Genomic DNA, 11,387 nt, shown 5'->3' with positions numbered 1-11,387 from the left:
CATCATCTCAGTGAAGAGGAGGATGGAGAAGCAAACACTGCTATAATCATATCACGACCATTTTCTCCATAGCCATCTTAGAGTAGGATTGTAGAGTAGGACTGTAGAGTAGGATTTAGAGTAGGACTATGTGGAGAAAAGAAAAAAGACTCTGCACAATTTAATGTGAATCAAGGAGAAGCCATTTATTGTGCTTCTAAACATAGTTTATAATTAGTTCCTATCCTATAGCTTTCTGTAGTCATGCATTGTTTGGTTGCATCTTTTTCTTAATCTAATTGGTAGATGCTGTAAGGGTCATTTTATTTGGGTTGCTACCCCTTTGTCTGTCAGCAACTCTTCTGCTTCTTCTTTCTGCTCGCAACATCACCTTTTTATCCACAAAGTTGAATGCAGCTTTATTAAAAACCTGACTTAGTCCTAGAAGGTTAGTTAGTTTAGTTAGCTCCAGAAGGTTAGGCTGGTTCATTTAGTGCCTGTCCATTTTTCTGTAAATACCACCCTACAGGATTATAGAGTAGGATTGTAAAAAAATAAAGTTTCTGAAACTTTAACTCATCTGGAAGAATCCTTTCTTTCTCACCCTGTGAAGAAGCTGAGCATTTCCTTCTGAGTTGTCAGCTGGCTCTTAAAGGTGCAATGGCTTCTTTGGTGTTGTGAAAAGTACATATTACAGGACAGGCTCTTCACAGATATTAAAATATATATATATATATATATATATATATATATATATATATATATATATATATATATATATATATATATAAATAAACTATATTTGTATGTTGTCTTAGTTAGTAGTACTGTATTTTTTAAGTAGTGTGATATGTTGCGGTGTGATGTCATGGTTTGCCTCAGATACCCCAGGTTCCTCCCTGATAATTCCCTGCCAGGTGTGTCAATCATCCCTCCTTTCCACACCCTGACCCCTGCTGAGCACTGTCTGTCAATCCTGGCATTCCAGAAGGGCGTCCAGTGATTGGCAGAATTCAAAAGATGCCCTCCCCTCCCTGAAGGACATTGGGCCATCCAGGTGTCCTCTGTCCCTTGAGACTTCCCTGCCCGTACCTGGTTGGTGCTCCCCATGTTCCTTCCCTGCCCCTCTGCCCCGGGTAAAAGGGCGAGCAAAACATGCGGTTGGGAGTTCTCCTGGAGCCCTTGCTGGATCCATAGGGCTGTGGACCAGGAATAAAGCTCTGGATAGAAACCCTCCATCAGAACTGACTCCTTTCCTTCACCTCGCCTTAAAGCTTCTCCACCAAAGTTAAACCTGAGCTCCTGCATGCCTGGACTTGCCTCCAAGCACCCAGCTGCAGCACCCAGCTAGCCAAAAGTGTCTCTGGGGTAAAATTCCACAGTTGCCGTATTTGGTCAGGCAGCAAGGGCCAGACAAGCTCATGTACGTCCCGTCCAGCTATATTGGTAATTATTTCAGTGGTAAATACAGTTTTAGGTTATAACATGATGTAAAACATGAGCTATGCGATGTAAGATACTTTTTTAACTAGCTCAAGAAAGGGATGGGGTAATCAAGAAATTCTTTGCCCAGAGATGACAGCAACAGGACACCTAAAGCCACAAGAGAAGAATTCTTGCTTCCTTATTGGAAAAGACCAACTTTCTTCCACCTCCTTCCCAGCTTTGAGGAGCCAACAGGATTAACGGGGAGAACTTGACAATAGGCAGAGAACACCCTTTGTTTGAAAAGAATTTATGCATCATGTATGAGATATATGAATATGCAACAGACTATTGCTTTTAAGGGCTAATCCTTTGTTAGCGTGTGTGTTTTCGGGGCATAATTGCCCAGGAGGCACCAGGACTGACTGTAGGTTTTTGTTTTTATTGTCTTTGCTGTTCTAACTCTGATTGTCCAAATTCTTATTACTCTAACTTTTATTACTATCTTAATAACCATTTTATTGCTATTAAGCTGTTAAAATTTAAAATAAGCAATTGGTGTTTTTTGAAGTGTGCTTTGAAAGTTGGGAAGACTCTTCATTCATCATCTCCAGAGCACACTGCCCTTGGCCAGCACACTGGCCTGTTTTTGTACATCTGTGACACTTCTAGTTGAGGCAGAAAGGGCAATGGCATCTGAACGCAAAAACCAAGGGAAGAATGAGGCAGCCCAAACTTCTTGGGCAGATGCAGGCCTTCATCTGTGACTGGAGAGCATTGGGGTTCTTGCCACTTGGATTTGTATCCCTAGGTGCAATGTTTTTGGCTGGAGGAGAGCCTTGCTCAAGTGAGAAAGCAGAAAGATCAGAGAGGGTGCTTGGGAAGGTCTCCTGTGGTGCAGACCTGTCAGCACCTGTGAGGTGAGAGTGGGCCCGGCCTTGCCCGGGTGGGAGCCCCAGCAGAGCCCCAGCAGAGGCCGGAGCAGCCTGAGCCCCGGCAGAGGCAGGCTGGAAGGAGGCCCTTGGAGCTGCAAGAGGCAGCAGCCGGGTCCTGGGTGCCTCTTGCTGGGAGCGGGCGAATCCTCCGCTCTCAGAGCCCAGGTGGCAGCTGGCTGCTGCTGAAGGGAAGCGCAGCCGTGCTGGGCACAGCCCGGCCTGGAGGCCATGGCCGTCTGGAGTGTGCCCAGGAGCAGAGAAAGGCCAAGGGCAGCCGCGGGCCGCTGGGCTGCCTGAGGATTCCTCCTTTTCTGCCGGCTGCCCTGCAACTCCTAGCAAAGGCCAGCAGTGTGTGCGGCACTCTGGGCACCGGGGCAGGGAGCCGGGCTGCTCGGCAGGCTGGAGCACAGGGCAGCTCCTTCAGGCCCGGCACTTGTGCCAGGGAAGTGAGGCCAGCGTGAGGCAGGGACAGCTTGGCAGGGCCCATCTGCAGGAGCCAGCGCCTCACTCAGCCCTGGGAGGAAGCGCCTGCAATCCTGCAGTTCTGCACTGAGCCAGAGCAAAGGTGTGAGATGCAGAGTGTTTGGCAGAAATATTCAGGCCCACCTGGCCAGCCTGCTTTGTGCTCTCTGTCGCACAGCAAGCGCTGTGCAGTGCAGCTCTGAGCTGCTGGGAGAGAGGCAGTCAGGGATGTGCCTGAGGTGAGTCAAGGGGTTAGCTGAAAATGCAATTAGGATAATTGAAAAGTGCAGATGAGTCGAGGGGCCAGCTGGGAATAGAGTTGGGATAGTAGAAGATTGCATATTTTAGTTAAGATTTTAAAATGAGGTAAGAAGCTAAGTTAGTAATACAGCTAGCAGAAATCACATACCTTAGGTAAAGAGTACCAAATATATCAGTAACATAAAGCTAGGAGTGAAAGGGATAGAGGAAGCAATTGTGAAGAAGCTGAGACCATAGAAATACCTTGCCTTAAGAATAATTGAACAGTCAGGAGAGGCTTGGACCATGAGCAGCAGGTCCAAAGGTCTTGCCAGCTGGCCATGGGAGAAGAGTTCACCATGAGGAAGACTGCTTTCTTCCTCCCATAAAACCACTCCCTCATTTCAAAATCCCACCAACCCAGTTAAGGGAATACAATTGCGCAGCTGTAATAGATATTCAGCTGATAAAAATGCGAAGCAGGCAGGTAAGAATTATGTATTATGGGTCCTTAGAAACCTAATGTAAAACCTTTTTTGTAGAAATAGAGAGCAGGAGTCTGCAACTCCTTGCACGTGTCTTTGGAAACTAGTTCACATGTGTCCAGCGCTGCAATAAATACCCTTCTTTTCTACTATAATTAGTTGAAGAGTCATCTGTCTGTGCTTCAAGGGTTATGCTGCAGTAGGGAACTGATTTGCAAGGGAGCAGAAGAGTTTCAGCAGGAAATTTTTGGAAGAGATGGAAGCCTCTTGTGACTGAAGGGAAAGCCATTTGGAATGGAGTAATGATCCCAAAGTCCATACAATTGAATCTTTGTGTCTGAATTTAAATCAGAATGATTATAGATAGTTTCATGCAATTTGTCTACGAATTTATCCAAGTCTTCATTCTTTCTTTGCAAATCTGTGTAAAAGACATGGGGTGTAACTTATCTGGAAGTGCAAGGATAGCATTACATGCTAGTTGTTGGCTCATCTGTAAGACTTGATCGATGCTCCTAGCCTGGGCAGTGGCAGTAGCCCAGGGCCCCTTTCCAAGTAACTGTTGTGCTGTTAAACCGTACAGAGGATCACCCTGCACTCTAGGTCTTGCTGCTTCTTGAGCACACTTTTCCTCGCAGATTTTATGAAACATCGCCTGCTGATGGGATGGCATTATAAGTCTGATTAGGGTATGCACATCAGCTGGAATTAATGCGTTAGATGGAAAAATATACTGCAGAAGTGACTGTGCAAGTTGGGATTTTCAACCGAATTTTGAAATTGTAGCTCTCAACTTTTCTAAAATCTTTCAATCAAAAGGTTTTCAAACTCTACTTGCAGCATTAGTTACTACAGGGAAAGCTTCTACATCATTGGAGAGAAAAGTCATTTCTACAATTGCTTCTGCAATAATTTTTTTTGTACTTTTGTTTCTCTTTCATGGAGATAAAGCCTGGCCTGCAATTCCTCAGAAAGCATTAGGAGGACTGTGCTATTTTGGGAAATGGACACTGTTTGCCCCTAGCATTCAACAGATGCTTGACATCAGGCACAAATTCCAACGTCCAAAACGAAGCATCTATTTGGCTCAGACTGCAAGGATAATGTAGAATTGTGAAATTGGCCTTCGGTTAAATTGGCATCACTTTTTACACCAGGATTAGCTTCATCAAAGGCCCTTACATAATTCAAAAAATTGGCTTGTTGGACAGAAAAACAAATTAACATTACATCTGCAATACTGAATGAGGTTACCACTGATGTAGGTAGCATAGGCCACACTGTGCTACAGGATAAGGCTGCTATAGATTTTTTGCTGCTAGCACAAGGAGATGGGTGTGAAGATTTTGAAGGGATGTGTTGCATGAATCTCTCTGACCACTCTGAATCTATTGACAAGAAAATGTCATTGCTTAAGGAGAATATGAAAAAGCTGACAGTTTTTTAGAATTCTTTTGATGAGTGACTAAAATCCTGGGGAATAACAGTCTGGCTCAAGGACTTAATATGCTTTGGCATTATGTATTATTGCCTGTATTATGTATTCTTGGCTATGTAATTAATAAATAATTTTATGTATTTTTGTCTTTGTATTCTTTTTTCAATTCTGCTTATAGTGCCTTGCTTACTATGCTGTCTTCAAAAAGTAATTGACTGTGCTTTTAAATCAGTCTGGCTTGTGCAAAAACATAAGCGGGGAACTGTTGAAGATATTTTGTAGGTTGAGGAGTTTTGGCAAGACAAGGGCCATATTCAGCCAATGCACTGAATCCAGCCTGCTTGTAATAATGGACAATGAACACCTTCACAAAGAATGAATTATGGACATATTCAGAATAAGGCTCGGTATATCCTTGAAAAAGATACAAGAAGAAGAGTCATTTGGACTCAGCAAGTTTGTCAGCAAGCTTGGGAAAGTGAGCCATGGGTAGGCCAGACAACTGCAGCAAGATGCGTGAAAAATTAGGCGATCCAATCAGCATTCTAATGTAGACGCGTGAACAGCCAGGATTAACCAATCTTGTATTAGCTAGAGACGTGTGGACAGTAGAGATTTATTATAAATAGAGTCTTTTTAGGAATAATAAATTTAGCTTTACTGGATCATATTGGTCATGGTGTGATGTCCATGAACTTCCACACCCCGCATTTAAGTGTGTGTTGGTGTTGCCAGGGAGATGTACACATTTGGGGAAGTGCCCTTGGAAGAGAGGGGCTTGATTCCCAAGGAAACTGCTTCCCCAGGAGCCCCCAGTGAGACAGGTGCAAGCGTCTCCATTTGACTCCCTGTGTTTCCTTCAGTCCTTGAGGCCCCTTGCACTTGGCAGAGGGGCAGGGCAAGGATGTGAAGAGAAACTTTGGCATCTGCCTGGGCCTGCAGAGACCAAGCCAGGCACCTGTGGCAGGGTTTGTTCCCCACCTTTGAGCACAGGTCTGAGCCAGATCCTGTTTGTCCAGCTGAGTGCCCCAAAACTGTCTTGGAGAGCTGTGAATTGAAAGGCCTTGTATCACACATTCATGCCACCTCCTCTCTCTGGTGTGTTTTAACTCTTAGCAAGATGTGTTTGCCCCGTGCTTGCTGGAGGCTGCTTTGCTCCAGAGCCAGCGGAGAGCTGGGCTGTGCTGGCCAGGCACCATGGAGATTCCTTCCCTGAGCACTTGGCTGGGCTTGGGGTGTCCTGGGCTGTCTTAGACACTTGGGGCAATGGATTTATTCCAATCAGAGGCATTTAGGGCGGGGTAGGGGTGGCCCCAGAGCACTTGGCAGCATGTCCAAGGGCCCTTGCTGACACGGCACAGCACGGTTACCATGGAATGGAATGGAATTTGACCCTTTGTGACATGTGGTGACATGGGTGCTGGCGGTGATGAGGCAACACCATAGTGCTCGGTGCATGTGACGGGACAGGAGGTGACAGAGCGGTGCTGTGAGGTGTCCCTGCACAGCTGGCTCGTTGGTTGCTGACCCAGAGCTTTTCCGATGTGTTCCTCCTGCGGCTGGCCTTGCGGCCAGACCTCAGGATTCAGTGACTCGGAGCTTTACCGAGGCATCTTCAATCCCTGCGGGCGGTGCCCTCGTGGCCAGGCCGTGGGAACCTCCATTGTTCACCAGGAGTCTCGTGTCATTGTGGCAGGAGGCCTCAAGTGCTGTCCTCTAGCCTTCCTGAGGCTCCTCTGTTGCAGGTGCTTGCAAGGCAGGACTGTGGCACTCGCTGACTTGGACCTTTGCCAAGGCATCTGTCGCAAAGGTGCCCTTGAGGTCAGACAGCGGGATGGCAGGCAGAGTGCTCAGACTGTTCAAGGGGCTTCAGGGCAAAAAAAGGAAAAGCCCTGCAGCTGCCCCAGTGCAGAAGCCTGCAGAGCCGCAGCAGTTGCAGCCACTGCAGGACGGTGAGTGGTGGAGCTGGGGCGCAGGGCCGGTGCCTACAGCCGTCCTGGCCCCATCCCATCCCATCCCATCCCATCCCATCCCATCCCATCCCATCCCATCCCATCCCATCCCATCCCATCCCATCCCATCCCATCCCATCCCTGTGGACACGCCCATGGATGGGATGCACAGGGGCCGGGGCTGTCCCCCAATGGCCATGCTCTGTCCCCTGGGCTCCCGGGGGGCTGTCCCTGCCTGGGGAGCGCAGGGCTGGGCTGTGTTCTCCGGCCTCTCCCGCAGCCCCTCAGCTCTGGCTGCACTCGCTCTTTGGCAGATGCGGCCGAGGACTGGACTCAAGAGCAGGAGCCCACCCGTGGCCTCTTCCACCAAGCAGCGCAGGTACCTGCAACCATCCCCACCTGGGCCAGTCCTGCTGGCACTGCTCAGCCAGGCCCCGCGCTTGGAGCAGACCATGGAAAGTCCCTCTCTTCCCGCCTGTCCTTCTTCTGCAGACACTGTGGAGGTTCCTGCGCCTTCAGCTCAAAATGACCAGCGGCCCCACACCTGAGGGCACGGCTGAGCCCCAATCCAGGCCCAGCGAGCTGCGGGCAGAGGCTGCTGCCAGCACAGCGTGCTCTGACCTGGCCGCCAGCTCTGACTGGGAAACCGATGAGGGCTGGGAGGAGGCTGACATGGCCCTGACAGAGGGCATGGCCACCACCAACACCATCCCACAGGGCGTCCCAGAGACTGAGGCCATGCGCACGCTCACTGTGAGTCCTAGACCCACTCTGGAGTTTTTCCAGAAGGGTTTTTATTCTCTACAGCAGCCTGGGGCCAGGGCTGAAGGCCTCCCAGGATTACGCAGCCCCTCAAGCCATGTCCGCTGACCCCCCTCAGCCCCATCACAGTGGGCTGGGAAGGCAAAAACTTCTTGGGGGAAGCTGGGCAAGTTGCTCCCTTGGACAGCACTCCAAGTCTTCCCCATGCTGCTTCCTCCAGGTGCAAGCTGTGGTGAGTGCCATGCTGCAGAGACTCATGTCCTGTGAGTCTGTGGACGCCAGGCTGCAAATGGCCATTGTCAGCCTGACTGAAGAACACCCTGCCCCCGTGGTGATGAGCCTCCTGCACTGTGCCCCAACGTGTGACAGGTACGGGGCACAGCTACCTTGAGAGCTCGGTGCTCACTGGCCCGTAGGGCCCTTGCCCTGTACAGCCTGTCCAGCGGGCTCTGCCAGACAGGCGGAGAGCACCGGCACCCTTGGGCCCCTCTGTTTCCTGAGCCTGCTGCAGCTGCACAGGGCACCGTACTGACGCACAGCTCTGGTCCTACAGAGTCGCCACTCTGATCTGGAGAGCCATGGGCACCTCGGAATTAGCCCAATTAGAACATCTGGGACTTATCGGGGCAAGGCCACCTATAAAATACATACATTTTACTATGACTCAAATGCCACCTATACCCCTGCACCACTGGGGCTCACTTGATTCCTTCCTTTGGACACCATTGTGACACTGGGGAGCATTGTGGAACCAATGGGCCATGGTGACACTGCAGGCCCTTTTGGAACCTGTTACACTGTAGGAACTTCTGGAACCAAGGAGAACATTGTGACACTGCAGGGTACCATGGATCCAAGGGTGTTGATTTTCTTGTGTTTTCTCTTTTCTTTGCACTGATTTAGGTTGATTTAGGCTTGATTTATGGTTGATTTATGCTCTTTGGTTTTCTGTTTCTCCTGGCTGGCTGATTTATGTCCGGAGATAGCTCAGGGATGCCACTTGCTCGGTTTCTCGGCTGTTTCAAAGACCTGGAAAGGCCCAGAGTGGCCTTGGACAGCCCGCGCTTCAAAGGACGAGGAGAGACTTCTGATCTTGTTTCGGTCTCGGTGTTTATTAATTGTTTATCTAAAAGATTTTCTTTCAGCCCAACAGAGGTCTGCACAGCAAGTCAGCCATGGGCACACTCCCCAGCCCCTGGGGCGGTCACTTATCTTTATACCCGAAGTTACGTGTACAATATTTATGATTTTTCTCCAATACCTTCTACTCTTATTAACTGGTGCACTTCTAGTAAAGACCAATCCCAAAGTGCCACCATCACCACAGAAGATGGAGGCCAAGAAGAAGAAGAAGAAGGACAGGACACACCCCAATTCCTCCATCTTACTTCTTTAGACCCCCCTGTACAGAAATCCTAAACCCTGTGTTCTACACCTTAATTAACTTATCCCTTCACCATTCACCCCAGTGAAATCCTCCCAGTCCTCATACAGGTGTCATCTCCTGTGTAGGATCAAAGTCCTGTCACCAGACACTTCTGACAACATTCCAGGACTCCCGAGCCCCCCAAGGGTGTTCTTGGCCACTCTGCACCTTCATCCGGAGGTGCTGAAATCCCACACAAGGGGCCATTGTGACACTGTGACACTGTGGGGCCTCGTGGAACCAAGGATATCTTTGCGGCTCTCTTGGGCCGCATGCTCCCTAGGGGCCAGTGTGAAGCAGCGGGGCTTTGTGGAACCAAGAGGCCATTGCTGCATTTCAGGGCCGTGGAGCCAAAGGGCCATTGTGATCCTGCAGGGCACCGTGGATCCATAGAGACCATTGTGGCATTGCAAGGCCCCATGGAATCATGGAGATTATTGTGACACTGTGGGTCCTCATGGAACCAAAGGGCCATTGTGACCCTGCAGGGTCCTACAGAAGGAAGGGGCCATTGTGACACTATGGGAACTTGTAGAATCAAGGGGATCATTGTGGCACCACTGGAGCCCATGAACACAGTGGGGCTTCATGGAACCAATAGATCATTATGACACATGGGGCCTTGTGGAACCATGGAGACCATTAAGATCCTTAAGGACTTGTGTAACCAAGGGGCCATTATGACACCAGAGGGCATCCTGGAAGCAAGAGAACCATTGTGACACTGCAGGGCCCCTATGGAAGCAAGGAACCATGAAATAGGTGCGTCTGCCTTGGTCTCCTGGGAGTCACCTGACAGGTCTGGCTGACCTTGGAATGTGGAAGGCCACTCCCATCTGCCCCTGAAACACTGGGGCTCAGGGCTTTTCTTTTTAAGGAAAAGAACTGTCCATTTTTTCCAGGCATCCATGGCCAAATTTAGGATTCCTCCTCCAAATATCTGAGTATCCAACGATTGTTGCCAGAAAAAAGTTGCCAGGACAGACAAGTCTGACTGATCTTTGACTCCTGAGGGGCAGCACTCACCTATTTGTCACACCCTGGAAAGGGCTCTTTGCTTTTATTTTTATGGAAGAAAAACATCCCTCTTCTCCAGGCACAAATGTCCGAAATTAGGAATCCGCATTAATAACTTCAAATATCCAAGGGCTGCTCCAAGCAAACCTTCAAGGACAGACAGGTCAGGCTTGCTTTGTCCTCTGGTGGCTGCCGTTCATCAGCTCCTCAAACATGGGGCTCCATGGTTTCCTTTCTATGGAGACCAATGTGACATTTGGGAGCCTTGTGAAATGAAGGGGCCATTGTGACACTGCAGAGCACCATGGATCCGAGGGACCATTGTGACACTGTAGAGCCTTGTGGAACCAAGGATATCATTGTGGCTCTGTTGGGCTGCATGGTCCCAAGGGGCCAATGCAAAGCAGTGGTAGTTAGCCCAGCTGTAACTCAGTCAGCCAGATTTTACCCCAAAAGAATTGGGCATGAGTTTCAAGCCCTGGGAATCATTAGTTTAACTTAGCGTGAACTTGACAGTTCCCTCATAAGCCTTTCGTGTTGTTATGCTAACTTGTCCAGGTTCTACTCCCCTATTGGTTACTTGTTTCCCCTATATTATTGTTCTAGAGTGTTCTACCCCCAAGTGTACATGTTGTTGCTTCTCCTTTGTCTCAGGACTTTGGATCCTGCCCCTCATACTGTTCTCGACTTCTCCATGTTTATTGTTATTCACTCTGTTATTAAAGTTCCTTTCAAACAACTCCATTGATCCTGTCCCTTTTCATTTTTGCCACCCTCGCCCTGAAGTCAGGGAACCAGAGAGGTTTGTTGCAGCCCCCTTCACTGTGACCTTTGGTGCCCGAACAGGGACCATGACATTCACGGCTCCCTGTGTCAGTCACGTCAGCTGGGGTTAGCTGATGGATAGGCTAGTGCTCTCCAGGATTTTGGATTGTGCTTGGCCAATCGGATTCATTGTTGTTTCAAGGGACCTTGCCCAGGATCGCCAGGGACAACGATGGTTTCACCTGCATAGGATTGCAGGCGGATCTGGGGAAATGCAAGACATTAATTTCCCATTTTGCCACTGTGTTTTGGCAATATGCACCCACGTCCAATAATTGATTTGGGGTGTTCCGGTGGCTTTTCCCCATAAGGCAGAGAAATAGAAAAATGGGCAGCCAGATGTCCAAAGTAGAAAGGAGCATATATGGATGCTTTATTCTCAATGATCATGATATAATATTTTAAAGAACAAATTAAAATCAATCATGAGGTGGATCATTA

The sequence above is a fragment of the Melospiza melodia genome, unplaced genomic scaffold (genome assembly GCF_035770615.1).
Source record: "Melospiza melodia melodia isolate bMelMel2 unplaced genomic scaffold, bMelMel2.pri scaffold_46, whole genome shotgun sequence".
In the NCBI taxonomy this organism is placed as follows: Eukaryota; Metazoa; Chordata; class Aves; order Passeriformes; family Passerellidae; genus Melospiza; species Melospiza melodia.
Note: the sequence above shows the minus strand (reverse complement) of the source record.